This window comes from Leucoraja erinacea, chromosome 19, assembly GCF_028641065.1.
Source record: "Leucoraja erinacea ecotype New England chromosome 19, Leri_hhj_1, whole genome shotgun sequence".
NCBI lineage: Eukaryota > Metazoa > Chordata > Chondrichthyes > Rajiformes > Rajidae > Leucoraja > Leucoraja erinaceus.
In genome coordinates, this window is record NC_073395.1 from 11240764 (window position 1) to 11259196 (window position 18433).

Consider the following 18433-nt stretch of genomic DNA (forward strand, 5'->3'; position numbering starts at 1 on the left):
TGCCTCACAGCGCCAGCGGCCCCGGGTGCCGTCTGTGTGGAGTATGCAGGTTCTCCCCATGACTTCCTCTGGGTGCTCCAGTTTCCTCCCACATCCAAAATCCATGCCTCTGTGTAGGTAAATTAGTCCCTGTAAATTGCCCCGCCTGTTCAAGGAGTGGGTGCAAAAGTGGGATTACAGAACTCGTGTGAATGGGTGATCGATGGTCAGCATGGACTCGGTGGACCAAAGGGCCTCATTTCTGTGCTGGATCGTTAAACTAAATGTTAATATAGCACTTCTCATCACTTCATATGTGCCCAAACATTTAAAACCCGTGTGTAATTTTGAAGTTTTATTAGTGTTATGATGCAAAAACAAATCAGCAGATTTCTGCACAGCAAAGACTGAAACAAGGTTGTAATGACTAGATTGAGTTTATTCAGTTATGTTGATTTGAGGATGAATTCAGAGCAGGAGAAGGCCACGGCCCCTCAAGCCTGCTCTATCAGGATGTATCATAGCACAATTTGTCAACAGCAGAAAGACTGCAAGAAATTGCAGAGAATTGTGGACGCAGCCCAGACCATCACGCAAACCAACCTCACCTTCCTTTGAAGAAGGGTTTCGGCCCGAAACGTTGCCTATTTCCTTCGCTCCATAGATGCTGCTTCACCCGCTGAGTTTCTCCAGCATTTTTGTGTACCTTCACCTTCCTTTGACTCCATCTCCACTTTACGCTGCCTCGGCAAGGCCACCAGCACAATCAAGGACCAGTCTCACCCAGGTCACTCCCTCATCTCTCTTCTCCCATCAGGCAAGAGATACAGAAGTGTGAAAACACTCACCTCCAGATTCAGGGACAGTTTCTTCCCTAGCTGTTATCAGGTAACTAAACCACCCTAATACCAACTAGAGTTTGGTCCTAAGCTACCATCTACCTCATTGGAGACCCTCGTACTATCTTTATTCTGACTTTACCTTGAACTAAACATTATTCCCTTCATCATATATCTATACACTGTGGACAGCTTGATTGTAATCATGCATAGTCTTTCTGCCGACTGAATAGCTTGTAACAAAAAAAGCTTTTCATCAGTACACGTGACAATAAACTAATGTAAATAAAGACATGGTTGATCTGTCTGCAATTCCCCAGAATATCTTTCTATCTCTATCTACCTTAAACAATAAAGAAGTCTGTTTCCTTTGTGGGAAAGTGTTCCAAAAACACTCATCCCATGAATAGAAGAAAACAATTGAATCATCATTTAAATCAGTTCTAAATAGGCAAAGGTAGACACAAAAAGCTGGAGTAACTCAGCGGGACAGGCAGCATCTCTGGAGAGAAGGAATGGGTGATGTTTCAGGTTGAGACCCTTCTTCAGTCCTAAATGGGCCACCCTTTGCTTTTAAATAGTGACTCCTAATTCGTGCCGCTCCAATTGGAAGTGGCATCCTCTCCACATTCTCCTTGTCACAGCCCCTTGCCATCTTTATTATTTCCAGCAAATCACAGTTCGTTTTTTCTCAATTCCAAAGTATCCAAGTCGAGCCTCTCCAACCATTCCTCACAGAGTAAACTGCAAGTTCTAGGTTGCAGTTTAATAAACCTTCTCCAAACATCACACTGCATTCACACCGTTTTTTAAATAAAGGATCCAGTACTGTACACAGTTCTCCAGATGTGGCCTCACCTATGCCCTGTTTATCTGAAACAGAGCCGTCTCATTTTGAATTCAATTCCCCCAGCAATAAACAATAGCATTCTGTTAGCTTGCCTAATTACTTGCGGTACCTGCATTCTCTCTTTTCGCAGAGAGATTAGGCACTGTTTTTCCCCACCTCCTGCCAAAATGGACAATTTCACATGTTCCTACATTATACAGGCGAGAAATCTCTTGGTTTTCCTCCAAATCACATCACAGGATTGTTTACAACCATCTAATAGAGCAGATGGGATGCTACAATTTTGGTCGGGTCTGAACAGTGGGTCTGAAGAAATGTTCCGATCCAAAATGTCAACTATACCTTTTCTCCAGCGGGCTGCCTGACCTGTTGAGTTACTCCAGCAATTTGTGCCAATCTTCGGTATAAATCAGCACAATAAACAGGCCCTTCAGCCCACAATGTCTGTGCCCAACATAATGTCAAGACCATCATTTATCTACCTGCTCCTCATCCACACCCTTCCATTCCATGTATATACATGTGCCTATCCAAAAGCCTCTTAAATGCCACTATCATATCTGCTGGGGTGGCAATGGTAGAGTTGCTGCCTTACAGTGCTTAGAGTGCCAGAGACCAGAGTTCGATCCAGGTTACAGGTGCTTGTCTGTACGGAGTTTGTATGCTCTCCGTGTGACCTGTGTGTGTTGTCTCCAAGAACTTTGCTTTCTTCACACACTCCAAAGACGTACAGATTTGTAGGTTAATTGGCTTGGTATAAATGTTAAAAAAAAATTCTCCCTAGTTTAGGATAGTGTTAGTGTGCGGGGATCGCTGGTCAGTGCGGACTCGGTGGGCTGAAGGGCCTGTTTCCGCGCTGTATCTCTTAACCAAACTGAACCAACTCTGGCAGCATGTTCTGTCAGACAGAGAGAGAGGCTGCTCTCACTGTCAGCCGGAATCTAAAGGCAACCATTGAGGGTGATGAGAGGCATTGAACCCTTGGCTGCAGATCACAGTGTCAATGTCTTACAGACTTAAGGAACATTTCAGGCAATACTGAATTTAGCTATACTCTCCACCGTAACCTTACCAATGAGATATAGAGTCACTAATCATTTCTGGTGCTTCTCTCAGATCCCCTGCCAGATTCACATCATTGATCATCAAGCAGCCATTTTAACACAAGCCCGATCAAAAACCATTTTTGTTCTCCCCACATTCCACAGTAACATTATTCCCCTCCACTCCCCACAGTAAGTCTCCCACTCATCAACTCATTAGGGATTTGTTTTTTTTTAATTCATTAGTGGCCTATTGACCAGTGCATTATTGGGATGTCCGAGGAAACCCACGTGGTCACAGGGTGGGCATGCAAACTCCTCACAGACAGCACCCAAGGTCAGGGTTGAATCGGGGTAGCTGGTGCTGAGAGCTGTGCCACTCGACAATGGACCGTTCAATATGCTGAACACAAACGCTCGGTCTCCAAGAATGCTGGCTCTCCCTCCCGGCCACCAACCATTTTAACTCCCCTTCCCAGTTCCTAGACTCCTCCGTTACCAGGAACAGCAGCCAATATGCCACTTGGTAGCTCACAACCCAATGATATGAACACATATTCCAATTTCAAGTCCTTGCCCCCTCTCCCAACAGAACGCACACAATCCCACCCCCCTTTCCCAATGCCTCTCCCTCACCCTATTCTTTTCCCCTCCTTTGGATACTTATCCCCCACTCTCATCATCCATCCATTTCCACCCATAGCCCTCTCGCTCTACACTTCACTCCTTCTCTTCTCTCCTTATCCAACACACTTTAGTCTTTTCACCTCTGGCCATTGTCATTTATTCCATTCATCTGCTAATCAAAGCCACCCTCATCTGTATCCACCAATCATTTGCCAGGCTTTGTCGTGACCCCACCTCTCTTTTCCAGCTTTCTCTCCCCTTCTCCAAGGGGTCTTGACCCGAAACTTCACTTTCCATTCCCTCCATTGATGCAGTCTGTTGAGGTCCTCCAGCAGACAGACACAAAGTGCTGGAGTGACTCGGGCAGCAGCTCTGGAGAAAAGAAATAGGTGACGTTCTGGGTTGGAACCCTTCTACAGACTGAAAGATAGAGAAGGCCAGAACAAAACTGGGCCAGCAACAGACGGTCCTCAGGAAAGGTAGAGTCCACAATGATCCATTATTGGGTGGGGAAGATGTGTTAACAACAGGGATACAAGAATGCGAACAGTCAAACTAGTCCTCCAGCACTATCATAGGGAGAATGTTTAAGAATGAACTGCAGATGCTGGAAAATCGAAGGTAGACAATGCTGGAGAAACTCAGTGGGCGAGGCAGCATCTATGGAGCGAAGGAAACAGGCAACGTTTTGGGTCGGGTCTGAAGAAGGGTTTCGACCTGAAACGTCGCTTATTCCTTCGCTCCATAGATGCTGCCTCACCCGCTGAGATTCTCCAGCATTTTTGTCTGTCACCAATCTCATAATCACCCCAGGAGGCCCTGATGAGTCAAGAAGGGTCTCTGCCTGAAACTATTCCCTCTATCCAGAGATGATGCCTGTCCCGCTGAGTTACTCATCCATTTTCTATCTATCTCCGATGAAACAACGCAGCATGCAAGAAATAGAGAGGCAAATGAGTGACGATGGGCTCAGGATAATATGAAGAATATACTAATGTGACTTGGCTATTATTATCTATAGTCGCTGTGATAGGGCTAACTTGCTACTTTAACTACATTCTATCTTTTTGGCACAAAGCATAAGGCTCGTGAATAGAAATCTTGCACCTACGACGCATCCATCCAATGTTGACAGTTCTGCTGTCACTTCGGGTAGAAATGCAATCTGTTCTGAACAGGTGTCACTATCAGTTGCACCCTAACTAATCCAAAACCCTGTCGGCAATGCTCTGCAATAATCTGCTCTGCTTCTGCAGTCAACACAAATGCTGACGATCGAAATCACAAAATCATGGGAGGAACAGATCGGGCAGATACACAGAGTACGGGAATCGAGAACCAGAGGACATAGGTTACAGGAGAGGAAGAAAAGATTTAATAGGAACCCGAGAGGTAACTTTATCATGTTGCTAGGTGTATGGAACAATGTTAAAGGAACATTTAGACAGGCACATGGATAGGACAGGTTTAGTGGGATATGGGCCAAATGCAGGCAAGTGGGACAAGTGTGGATAGGACATGTTGGCTGGTATGGGCAAGTTGGGCCAAAGGGCCTGTTCCCACACTGTAAGAGTCTATGACTATCTGGTAAAGAACTCAAACATCAAGAAGGGGGGCTAGAAATGAGAAACGAGTTGTTTGAACCATCCTCAACTAAAAAGCTAAGAGGACGAAAGCCAAAGTGTGGGAGATACAGAACAATGTTCGGTTTCAAAAATTGTCGACACAAGAGACTGTAAATGCTGGATTCTTGAGCAAAGCACAAAGCCATGGAGGAACTCAGTGAGTCGGGCAGCATTGGAGAGATAACAGACCATTAGGATCACGACCCTTCTTTTAGACCGATTCAAACGCAAATTGTTATTGCTTAATGCTCTTTTGGATGCACTCGATTCACATTTGTGGTCGTCTTTGATGTTTCTTTTTTTTTTAAAGAGAAAAATAGAAGTATAATTAATGCCAAAAACTCTTGACATTTTGCAATGGCCACATTGGCCAGAAGCTTGAGAGACCCAAATTGTAATATATCAGTCATGTCTTATCCAAAACATTGCCCGTTATTAAACAGTGACACAAGAGGCTGCGCAGTTGTAGAGTGCGTAGGCAGGAACTGCTGTTGCTGGTTTAAATCGAAGATAAACACAAAATGCTGGAGTAACTCAGCGGGTCAGACAGCATCTCTGAAGAGAAGGAATGGGTGATGTTTTGGATCGAGACTCTTCTTCAGACTGATGTCAGGCGAGAGGGCGGTACAGAGATGAGGAAGTGTTTAGATAAGGAAGTGTAAGGTGTGAAAACAGGACAAAGGGAATGATTATCAAGAAAAAAATGTAGAACAGATCATTGTTAGCTGCGAGAAGGAAACAACAAAGTAAACCGAGATACTCCTCCTTTTCACAAAAAAAGTGGAGAAAATCAGCAGGTGCCCCCAGCATCTGATGGAGCGTCTGAAAAGAAGGGTTTCGGCCCGAAACGTTGCCTATTTCCTTCGCTCCATAGATGCTGCTGCACCCGCTGAGTTTCTCCAGCTTTTTTGTGTAACCTTCGATTCTCCAGCATCTGCAGTTCCTTCTTAAACACAGAGATAAAATGAGAGTCGCTGCCTTAAAAGCGCCAGAGATCGGGGTTCGATCCCGACTGTGGGTGCTGTCTGTACATTCTCCCCTCGACCTGCGTGGATTTTCTACGGGATCTTCGGTCTTCTCCCACATTCCAAAGACGTAGGCCAATTGGCTTCAGTAAAATTGTGTAGGATAGTGCTAGTGTGCAGTGATCGCTGATCGGCACGGACTCGGTGGGCCGCAGGGTCTGTTTCCGTGCTGTATTTCTAAAATTTAAAACTAAAACTAGAAGAGAGACTGAAGATGCCGGTACTAGGATTAAAAAAGCACAAGGGGCTGGAGGAACTCAGCAAGTCATACAGATACAACAGGTCAAACAGCATCTGTATGACCCACTGAGTTCCTCCTAGTTTCATTTTTTGCTCTTTATTTTTTAATGTTTTATTCATGGTTCTGAAAATGAAGGATGTCATCAGAATAATTCATTCATTGACTGGGAACAAGACTAGGAGATGGCAGGGGTGGAGTTGTTGGCTGCTATCACTTTAAACCAAACCAAAAGATTATGTGTGGTGAAGGATTAATTTGCAGAGACAGTCCTTGAAGCTTTTCAACATTTTAAGTGGATGTCAATGACCCATACTGAAGGTTTTATTTTCAAGGGCTTTAGCATTCAAAGGCTTGTTTTACAATAAAACCACTTGCCATATGGTCATCTGCCCGTGACCCACTCACAATTGGTGGATTAAGGCAGAGGAATAAAGCCAAGCATGCAGCTGGCTTGGAGACCACCAACACAGCAATTGCACCCATCTCCCTGCCACAGGGAAGGCGGTGGTGCAGGGAGACCAAGCCCACAATACAACTGCGACTTAGAAACATGGAGCTGCAGATGCCGGCTAATACACAAAAGGACAGAGTGCTGGAGTATCTCTGCAGGCCAGGCAACTGCAACTCACATCAGCAACTAAACTGATAAGATGTTTGGACATAGACAAAAAATGCTGGAGAAACTCAGCGGGTGAGGCAGCATCTATGGAGAGAAGGAATAGGCGACGTTTCGGGTCGAGGCTTTAGTCTGAAGAAAGGTCTCGACCCGAAACGTCACCTATTCCTTCTCTCCATAGATGCTGCCTCACCCGCTGAGTTTCTCCAGCATTTTGTCTATCTTTGTTTTTTTCCAGCATCAGCAGTTCTTTCTTAAACAGATGTTTGTACATGGTGTACCAGGGTTGTTCATTTTCTGTAGCAGAGGAAACATGTTGATCCTTTGCAGAGAATCGGAGAATGTAATGGGTACAGCATTGACAGAGGCCATTTGGCTCAATATATCTGAACCTGCTTTACGCAGCAGCTATCCAGCTTCTGCAACTTCCCTGCCTGCTCCCCATTGCTCTGCAAATTCTGCCCCTTCAGATAGTTTAGGTTGCAGCACAGAAACAGGCATCGGCCCAGCGAGTCTACGCCGACTATCGATCACCAGTTTGCACAAGCTCTATGTTCTCTCTTCCACTCCCAACACAGCCAGGGGGAAATTTACTGAGGGCTAACCTGCACATGTTAGTGGAAACTGGAGCACCCGGACGAAACCCAAGCAGTCACAAGGAATACGTGCAAACTCCACACAGACAGAACCCGAGGACAGGATTGAACCTGGTCTCTGTGAGGCAGCAGCTCTGCCAGTTGCGCCCCTGAGACCGACCCCTTCACACTTATTTTAATACTTAACATTCCAACACTACCGATGAAATTGCCTTCACTACAGCCCACAGGCAATGTTTCCCTGAACCTTATTGTGTGACATGTTAAACTGTAGTGCCCCATCTGCTCTGCTTGGTGATTGCAAACAATGCCGACCCAAACCATTCACTGGGTACAAGCAACTCGGCGGGACAGACAGCATCTATGGACCTTTCTTCAGGGTCTCGACCCAAAACATCACCTATTCCTTCTCTCTAGAGATGCTGCCTGTCCCGCTGAGTTACACCAGCATTGTGCATCTATCTTCGGTGTAAACCAGCATCTGCATTTCCTTCCTTCAAAACATTTCCTCGTAACCCTTTTGGTGCTGTAGCGAGTCACCTTCAGTCTAAGTCCCAACCAAACACTCTGCACCTTTCATGATTTTAAATCCCTCTTCTCTGCCTCCCTTGCTTCGGGTTAATCAATCCCTGCTTCTCCAATCTGACCAAATAATTGATGCGCTTCACACCATGACACTGCTTCAGTAAATCACTACTGCATCCTCTTCACAGCCCCTACATATTCCCCTCATGTACAAAGCTTAGTGGTGGACACAATACTCCAACTGTGGCCAAAACCAATGTTTAACTTCTGTTCATGCCTGTATCCACACTGCTCGCGTGGTGTAAGTCCCCCTGCACCAGTCAACCTGACGCACACACGGTAAATTTATGTTCATTTTGGTTAGAGATGCAGGCCCTTCGGCCCATCGAGTATGCGCCGACACCAGCGATCCCCATGCACTAGCACTATCCTGCACACTAGGGATAATTAACATGCTTTACCAAGGCCAATTAACCTACAAATCTGAACGTTTTGGGAGTGTGGGGGGAAAATATAAAATAAAATAAAATCGGAGGACCAGGGCAAAAGAATGTACAAACTCCGTACAGACAGCGCTTGTAGTCAGGATCGAACCAGGGTCTCTGGTGCTCCAAGGCAGCAACCCTAGCGCTGCATTACTGTGCTGCCCTGCGATTTAAGAAATCCCTTAACAAGAGGCCAACCTACTTCAAAGCAGCAGATGGCGATTTTACCAAATTAAATAAAAGAACTTTGGGGCTGTACAGTGGCACAGCTGGCACAGCCACTGCCACGAGCGCCAGAGACCCCGCCTCAATCCTGACCTGGGGTGCTGTCTGCGTGGAGTTTGCACTTTCTCCCCGTGACCCTGGATGCTCCGGTCTCCTCGTACATCACAAAGACGTGCGGGTTTGCAGGTTAATTGGCCCTCTGCAAGAATGGCCCCGAGTGTGCAGGGAGTGGGAGAGAAAGTGGGATAACATGGATCCAATGCGGACGGGTGATCTATTGCCTTGTTCGGCCGATGAGCCCGGTTCCAGGCAGTGTCTCTCACCTAAACTTAAACTTTTCCCCTTAACTCGCACTGCAAACCGCAGAGGGGAGAAATCAGTCTGCAAACAGGGCGCAAGGATGTCTGGAAAATACAGCCCGAGAGCATCTCAACTAACAATCATCACTCTGGCTGGAAAGCACGCTGCAATTTAATGAGCATTAAAGCTGTGTAATTGTATATATTTTCCACCAGTATTTAGCTGTGTTAACATGCTGTCTTGTGCTGCCACTTTTGCTGAGGTGTCAGTTTGTGTCATACAATTAATTGGTTGTGCCTGCCTTGGATGTGCTGCGATGCAAGTTTTTGTTCAGAAATGCTCAAACCTGGCAGTTAAATGGATGCAGTCCAACCACAGATATGAGGGGGGTCTTAATTACAGTTATGCATCTGTTTGAATTCGCATCTGAAGGGGACCAAAGAGTACAATTCCAAACCCCAGCCACTGCCGCATCTACAATCATTTGTGGAAAGGATTTAAACTCAATATCAAATGAAGGTAAAATAAAAAAGAATCAGATTTGAAGAATGGTTCACTGTTGGCTGTGGGGCTGGGTGATAACGAGTTATACAGACAGTGAAACCAAACAGGACGACAGTGAAACTAGTACGACGACAAGGGTGGGTGAGGGACAGAGAGAGGGGGGGATGGGATGCAATGTTTACTCGAAGTTGGTGAAATCAACATTCATACCGCTGGGCTGTACGCTGCCCAAGCAAAATAGGTGGTGTTGTTCCCAGGATCTCTACACAAAACGTCATCTATTCCTGATCTCCAGGGATGCTGCCTGACCTTTAGAGTTACTCCAGCTTTTTGTGACTGTCCTTACTTTAAACACGCATCTGCAGCTCCTCCCTGTGCATAGAATCAGATTTATTCAGGAATGAAGTCTAACATAATACCCAGCCGACAGTCTGCTGAAACAGAATGAAAGTTCTTATTGAGCAGATACGATACCCTAGTCCACTGTCAAACAACATTCAAAACCTAGATGAACACTGTTATTAATCCTGCCTAGTTTTAGTTAGTAGCAGGTCAACATGACTGCACGGTTAAATATCTGCAGGCTATTTTCATTTGCTTCAGCAGCTCAAGCTTGCGATGTATTCGCATTTCATCTTGGGTGAGATTTTGGCTCTAAATTTTTTTTTGTGTTGAAAATGGGATCAATTTTAAAAAGATAGCTTCTCTTCTGCAAGCTGAACTCAGCCGAACAGTCAAAATCATCCTTGAAATGGATAAATCACTGGCTTTCAAACCAGGGGGAGGGTTTGGAAATCTCCCTCAATATCATGCCCTTCAGAAATCCATCTGGCTCAGTTATTATAGACCCAACAGGCATGAATTTGACATTAGAATTAGATGCCTTTTGGGAAAAGGTCAGTATACTTCTTTTGTAAAAATATATCGCAGAGGGAGGGGAGACGGGTTATCAGGGGGAGGTACAGGTATGTGCAGAACAGTGTTCTTGGTGATAAAATACCAATTCTTTTGTTATTTCAAAGGAATTTCACTTATTTAAATCACCCACTTGTCCTAGCTCTCTCAGTAATTGTTGCTTCTCCAGATCCCTCCTCCCATCTACTTGAGCCCTGCAAGTTAAGTTTAGTTATTATCACGTGTACCAAGGTACTGTGAAAAAAGCTTTTGTTGCGTGCTATCCAGTCAGCGGAAACACTATGCACACACAATCACAATAAAACCGCCCACAGTGTACAGATACAGGGTAAAAGGAAGTAACGAAAATAGACACAAAGTGCTGGAGTAATTCAGCGGGTCAGGCAGCATCGCTGGAGGAAATAAAACGGGTGACGTTTCCAGGCGTGACTCTTCTTCAGTCTGAAAGGAGAGGGGAGGGAACCGGAAAAGGCCAGAGCAAAGTAGGATCAGCAACAGATGACCATGGGTGGAGCCCACAATGGCCCCGTGCTGGTGGGGAAGGGGTGGCAACAAAGGGATACAAGGATGCGAACAGTGGAACTAGCAGGACGACTAGGGTGGGAGAGGAGGAAATGCTTGAAATTAGAGAAATCAACGTGAATGCCGCTGAGAATAAAAGGGATACAATTTTGTGCAAGATAAAGTCTAAAAAAGTCTGATTTAAAAATAGTCTGAGGGTCTCCAATGAGGTAGATGGTAGCTCAGGACTGCTCTCCATGATCAGTTTTGCAAATGCCAGCCTGGAGTATTAATGGTGTACTACAGAGAGAGGTCCATTCTCCATCTGATCCTGGCTGCTCAGCAAATAGGGCCCCAATGGCTGTGGGCACGAGCGTTTGCCTTGGCCACGTCTACGCCAATGAGCCAAGTGCAGCAAGAGCAAATGAAGCAGCCCTATCCCAGCCCCCCCCCCCCCCCCCCCCCCCGACTCCCCTGCACACCTTTATCATCAGTTAACGACCGGGTAGAATTGCCGAGCCAACACGGAGCGCGTCTAGCGATCCAGGAGAAAAACAGAGACAGATGGCACAGAGACCTGTGTAGACTTCTGCAAATCAATCTGTAATGTTTACTGTAGGTCCAAGTGAAACCTCCAGCATTCAGAACAAAGCACGCAGCTATCAAACATTGCACTCCGAATCCAAACTCACAACCCTGGCAAAAACATTCAATACAGCTGCATTTAGGCATCAGATTTTAAGACAAAGTTAAGCAGGCCGATAAAGGGCAGTGCCTTTGTCTTAAATTGCCACTTTATAAAATGTTTTGTGAATCACACAGTATTCAAATACAGTACACAGTCAAACAAAATGATGCAGCTTATTTCACTGCAATGATTACTTGAATTTACATAGTGCCATAGGGCTGCTACAGTACAGCTGAACAGATTTGAGTCTTATCCCAACCCTGGGTGATGTATGTGTTTGAACACATTCTCCCAGTAACTAAAGTTTACTCTGAATCCTTCATGTTTCCCCCCACATGGGCGGCACAGTGGTGCAGCAGTACAGCAGTTTTTGCCTTACAGCACCAGAAACCTGGGTTCGATCCTGACTACGGTGCTGGTCTGTACGTAGTTTGTACATTCTCCCCGTGAGTTTTCTCTGGGATCTTCGGTTTCCTCCCACACTCCAAAGGCATACAGTTTTGTGGGGTAAATGGCTTTGTACAATTGTAGAATTTCCCCGTGTGTGTAGGATACATTAGTGTGCGGGGAAATCGCTGGTCTGCGTAGACTCGGTGAGCTGTAGGGCCTGTTTCCGTGCTGAACTAAACTAATCCCCACTTGAAATTACCCCTCGTGTAGGTTATGGTCTGGAAATTTAAAGGGGAGTCTGTGAGAGAGAATAGGTTACAGGGAAATAAGTGGGAGATTGGGATTGAGGGGATTTTTTTTTGTTTAACACTGACATAGACTTTTAGGTTTAGGTTTCCCTGCACACTAACATTATCTTATGCCCCTGTCCCACTTAGGAAACCTGAACGGAAACCTCTGGAGACTTTGCGTCCCACCCAAGGTTTCCGTGCGGTTCCCAGAGGTTGCAGGTGGTTGCCGGAGGTTGCAGGTAGTGGAAGCAGGTAGGGAGACTGACAAAAACCTCCGGGAGCCGCACGGAAACCTTGGGTGCGGCATAAAGTCTCCAGAGGTTTCCGTTCAGGTTTCCTAGGTGGGACAGGGGCATAAGATAATGTTAGCTTTACTCACCATGGGCAATTACAATGTTTACCAAAGCCAATTGACCTACAAACCTGTACATGAGGAAACCGGAGCACCCGATGAAAACCCACATGGTCACAGTAAGAACGTTCAAACTCCATGCAGACAGCACGCATAGTCAGAATCCATCTCGCGTTTCGGCTCCACTCGCAACTCTACTGCTGCACCACCGTGCCACAGAGTCCGGGCAGAAACCAAAATGCTGAACGGTGGCGTGAAGGCACCAGTCATGCACGTCGCCCGTTCCATCAAAGGGCTCTGTTGTGTGAAGGACAGATTCAGGCTTCTCCACGACATCTCTCCTGCTTGGTGCTCACACCAGCCTCAAATACAAAGCTGTAAATCCAGGGACAATAACTGTCCGAAGATTGAAGGGAAATGGGCGCGGGGGCTTGACCTCAATTCGGTGAGTATGTACAAAGGTTGCGCGTGATAAACCCACAACCAGCAATGACTCTCAGTGGTCGTGCCCTCTCCCCGCACCCTTCACCTCAACTGCATCAGGAAAAAGATCATGAAGCAACGCTTTCACCTCAGTTATTTGCTGCAGTCATTATAGGCACTGGTGCTGGCTATGAAAACAAATGTCCCCATTTTGGGGGATTTGGGGAGGGGGGAGAGAAAATGAGCAATATGCATCAGATGCATTAGGTCGTCATTAACTCACATTTTTCCATCCCTGTGCTTTCTCTCCAGTTGTCTGGCCATTAATCAGACCAGGAGACACGAACTCTTGAACATATACGGTCAACATCTTGTGTTTGAGGAAAATACCCTTAGAACAGCACATCACATTTCACTGGCAAACTTCCTTTCATCTCCTCTCTCTGTGTCTCTCGAGAACATTAAAGATGCAGCATGGAAACAGGTCTCTCAGCCCACCAAGTTAGCGACAACCAGCAATAACCACCGTACACTGGCTTACTCACTGGGGACAGTTTTAACCAAAGCCAATTAAGCTGCAAACCTGCCCGTCTTTGGAATGTGGGAGGAAACCGGAGTACCCGGAGATAACCCACGAAGTCAAGGGGAAAACGCACAAACTCGGTGTAGACATCACCCATAATCAGGATTGAACGCGGGTCTCTAGTGCTGCAGAGCAGTAACTCTACTGTTGCACCACCGTAAGTCACCAGGAATCAAAACACGAAAGGAAAAGAATAGAAAGCAGTGAAGTGCAGGCCAAAGGGAAGACAGTCTCAAAGGTCAGGGTTATGGGGGTAAGATGGGTTAAACAAGTCTTCAATGCTCATCACACCCCCGCAATTAAACACCGAGTGGCATTACAGCATCCAAGCACTAAATGTTCAGAGTTCACCCCCAAAGTGAAGGGCACAGTGTGCTAAACCACTGACATCAATGCCTCGAGCTTGCAAAGTCAATAATCCCATCTAAAGGCTTGCATGGGTAGATGCTGGAATCAAGATCAGAACACAAAGTGCTGGAGGAACTCTGCAGATCAGGCAGTATCATAGATACGGAAGGGATTGGACAGGTGCCATTACAGCTCAGTAAATTCCACACAATTATCTCAATCTTTTTTACAATTCCTAGCTCTTTTATTCATATTCAACGTATTAGAGTCGACTCTTTGCTTCCAAGATATAGACTTTTTAAAAGTGGTGTTAAAGCCAACACGTTTCACTGCCAGTCCAGCCCCGGATACATTAACTGTGTTTCACTTTCCACAATGTCAGCATCTCAGTTTTTAATTTCAGATTTCAGACACCTGCATTTTTTTTCTTCTTCCTGCCCCATTTTCATGTAATGCAAGCGTTTCATACAGAATGCCCGACCAAACACTGCAAACTGCCGAGGGATACACACAGTGGTATCACCCCCACCATACAAGAGGAGAGCAACGATTATACCTGCAGCATGGAACCAGGCCCTTCGGCCCACGCCAACCATCGATCACCTGTTCACACCAGTTCTACCTTATTCCACACTAGGGCCAATATATCGAGGCCAATTAACCTGCAATGCCGCACGTCCTCGGTACGTGGGAGGTAACCCAAGCACCCGGAGGAAATCCCCACGGTCACAATAAGAACGTGCAAACTCCACTCAGATAGCACCCAAGGTCAGGGTTGAACCCAAGTCTCTGGCGGTGTGAGATAGCAGATCTAACGGCCAAGGAAAAAGATGAAATGTGAGGAGAGGCAAAAACAGGAAAGTTGCCTGATCGAGACCATGAGCTGCTCCTGAAGAGATTTTGTGAGAGAGAACTGAAGCCCAGCTTGAGGTGTGTAAAACATGTAGCCTGTTGACGGATCTATATTTTATACAAAATACTTCCAAGCAAAGCTCACATTTGACACAGTGGTGCAGTTGGTAGAGCTGCTGCCTCAGAGACCCATGTTATGCACAGCCCAAACCTAGGACCCATGTTGTCTCTGAGAAGAAGGGACAATAGGTAAAGGGGAAACATAGAAAATAGGTGCAGGAGTAGGCCATTCGGCTCTTCGAGCCTGCACCGCCATTCAATATGATCATGGCTGATTATCCAACTCAGTATCCCGTACCTACCTTCTCTCCATACAACCTGCTGCCTTTAGCCACAAGGGCCACATCGAACTTCCTCTTAAATTTAGCCAATGAACTGGCCTCAACTAACTTCTGTGGCTGAGAATTCCAGAGATTCACCACTCTCTGTGTGAAAAATGTTTTCCTCATCTCGGTCCTAAAAGATTTCCCCCTTATCCTTAAACTGTGACCCCTTGTTCTGGACTTTCCCAACATCGGGAACAATCTTCCTGCATCTAGCCTGTCCAACCCCTGAAGAATTTTGTAAGTTTCTATAAGATCCCCCCTCAATCTTCCAAATTCTAGCGAGTACAAACCAAGTCTATCCAGTCTTTCTTCATATGAAAATCCTGACATCCCAGGAATCAGGTTGCACAGAAACCTGGCTTGGAAATGCAGTACTGACCCTTCATCAATCCCAGGGCAAAACATCAGTCAAGTACAGGTACAACCAGCATCTGCAGTTCCTTCTGACATAATTGAACTGCTCCGCTGCAAAATCTAAATGTATGCCTACTTTTCTCCTCCTCTCTCCGATGGGAGTTCTGCAATACCCTCTCGCTGTTCCCCCTCCGTGATTCCTGCAGCTCTCTGGCTCTGCGACCACGTTTTAACCTTGACTCGCCACCACAGCCACGTGTGTTTTCTCGGGGTGCTTGCCCGTGCCTCCATCTTCTGCCTCGGAGCTTGCAGACCTCCCAGTTCAGACACAACCCGGGTCTGAAGAAGGGTCTCAGCCCAAAACATCACCCGTGCCTTTTCTCCAGAGACGCTGCCTGTCCCGCCGAGTTACTCCAGCATTTTTTGTCTATACAACGATCAATACGGCTACACATTATACAATGGGATATTGGAACAGCTCAAGAGATAGTGGCAAAATCTTCTAAACTAAATTACATTCCATCATAACAAAACCAGATGAACCTGTTAACAAGTGAAATAAGAGAATTAGACACATGGGTTTCAGAAGCTTGTGATGTGCATATATTAGTCCCACAATCATAAGGAGAGCATGTCAAACACAAATACATGCAAAACATCCTCTTGACCTCCAAGTGTTTTTGTACCAGTCTGAAGCTAAACATCATAAATCATATCCAAGTGAAAATAAAGACTTAATAAAAGCTTAATAATATATGCATCTCCTCACAATACTCCAGCTGTCTCTATGCTGTTCAGTGCTCTGGCAAGCTACTGCTGAAAGATGTGAATAATGAACTAGCCATTGTGACCATTCCAGTTTGTCACACTGTGACTATTCCTCCTGGATCTTTGGAAAGACACAGCAAGAAACCCAAACTTTATTTTGCAGGAGCTGATAAAGGCGAGACCGCAGTGACAGTTCCGCATGTTCTCGAGTGCGGGAGAGCAGTGGTCTCACAGACCACCCATTGACAATGCCCCGCACTCCCACATTAAGGAGCAGCGCAGGTCAGCTGCAAGACTGGACATCCCCTCCAATGCTCTAATATAGATCCACCACTCTGCCAGGGTGACATTTCCATTCACCTCGCCCTCTCTTCCGTGACCAAGTCAGGAGCTTATATGCAGGATAAGACTTTGAATGTATTGAAATATATGTATTACTTGCATAATGCTGACCACCTACTGGGGTATGAAGCTGCCAGCGATTAGGCTTAGGTTTATAACCAACACGTATACCGAGGTACAGAGAAAAGCTTTGTTCTGCATGCTGTTCAATCAGATCAGATCATACTGTACACAAATCGAATCAAGCCAAACTTATGTACAATGGGTAGCACCAAAGCAAAGATACTGAACGCAGAACATACAACTCAGCATTGTAGCGTAACAGTTCCAGAGACAAAGTTCAATGCCCACAACAGGGTTGTGGAGAATCAGACAGTATCGCAGCTGATGGGAGGACCATTCAGAAACCCAATAATAGACATGAAGCAGCTGCTCGAATCCGGTGGTGAGCACTTTCTGCCTGACAGGAGCGGAGAGGAGGAGGAATGACTAGGGTGGTAACGGCCTTTGATAATTCAAAATATACTAGAATTGAGTAGAGACTCATAGCACTGAAACAGGCCCTTTGGCCCATCAGGTCTATGCTGACCTTGAATGACCACCTTTGGTCTCACAGCAAGTAAGATGCCCAGCATCCACAAGTGAGCTGGAACAGCCAGGACAGTGTTCAAAAGCTGATTTAGTTTAGTTGAGTGAAACCGCATGGAAACAGGCACTTCGGCCCACCAAGTCCACGCCGACCAGTGATCCCCATACACTACACTATCCTACACACTTGGGGGCAATTTACAATCTTTACCAAAGCCAATTAACCTACAAACATCTTTGGAGTGTGGGAAGAAACCCACACAGTCACAGGAAGAACATACAGACAGCACCTGTAGTCAGGATCAAACCCGGGTCTCCGGTGCTGTAAGGCAGCAACTCTACCTCTGTGCCACCGTGCCGCCCTTTCTATGGGAAGTCTGAGACGTGGCTGTCCCCAGTGAGACTGCCCCAGTTAAAGCTGGCAGCTTCTAATCTGTGCTCACTCAGGCTGCAGCCAGCTTAGCCATAAAATGAAGTGTTCAGGTTTTCAAGCAGGGACTGATCCACAAGTGCATCTGTAGTAGTCTGGCTACACCTTGCATGAACACAGCCAGCCTAATCCCACAGCTGGGCTCCCTCAGCCTTCTCTTGCCAGCCCAAAATCAGATGTGGCCGCTTCCTTTTATCTTGTGAAGAGCCAGTTTGTAGTCAGCTGGAAAGAGGATGGGTTAACAGCCGATCCGTCTGGGGGAAAAAGACATCAGCTTATCTATACCAGCGCTTGCAGGTGGCAGCCCGAGTTTCAGGAGAACGTTCCAACCTGGCGTCTCTCTCTGGTGCCAACACGCAGCAGATCTTTACCCTTCTGCCACGCTGTCCACAGTGGAAACGGGTTTAGTGCCGAGAGGTGTTTGCATCATTATCAACACTATCATCACTCAGAGCATTGAGTATAGAAGTTGCGATGTCACGTTGCAGTTATACAAGATGCTGGTGAGACCGCACTCCAAAGACGTACAGCTTTGTAGGGTGCGGGGATCGCTGGATGGCACGGACTCGGTGGGCCGAAGAGCCCGTTTCCAGGCTGTATCTCTAAACTAAAAGGATTTAAATGTTATTGTGCTTGAAAGATAGCAGCCACCCCCCATAGTTACAGACAGCGAGATAGCTGGAACGCAAGGGGGATGGGCAAATTCATTTCACTTGCACTTTATGTGCAATGTGGCGAATAAA

General features: G+C 46.2%; 1 protein-coding gene across 3 annotated transcripts in view; it reads right to left on the bottom strand.

Annotated features, from left to right (window-relative positions):
• LOC129706212 (PDZ domain-containing RING finger protein 4-like) overlaps positions 1 to 18433 on the bottom strand; it is a 318827-nt gene that overhangs the window by 155875 nt on the left and 144519 nt on the right. The gene's annotated exons all lie outside the window — the stretch shown is intronic.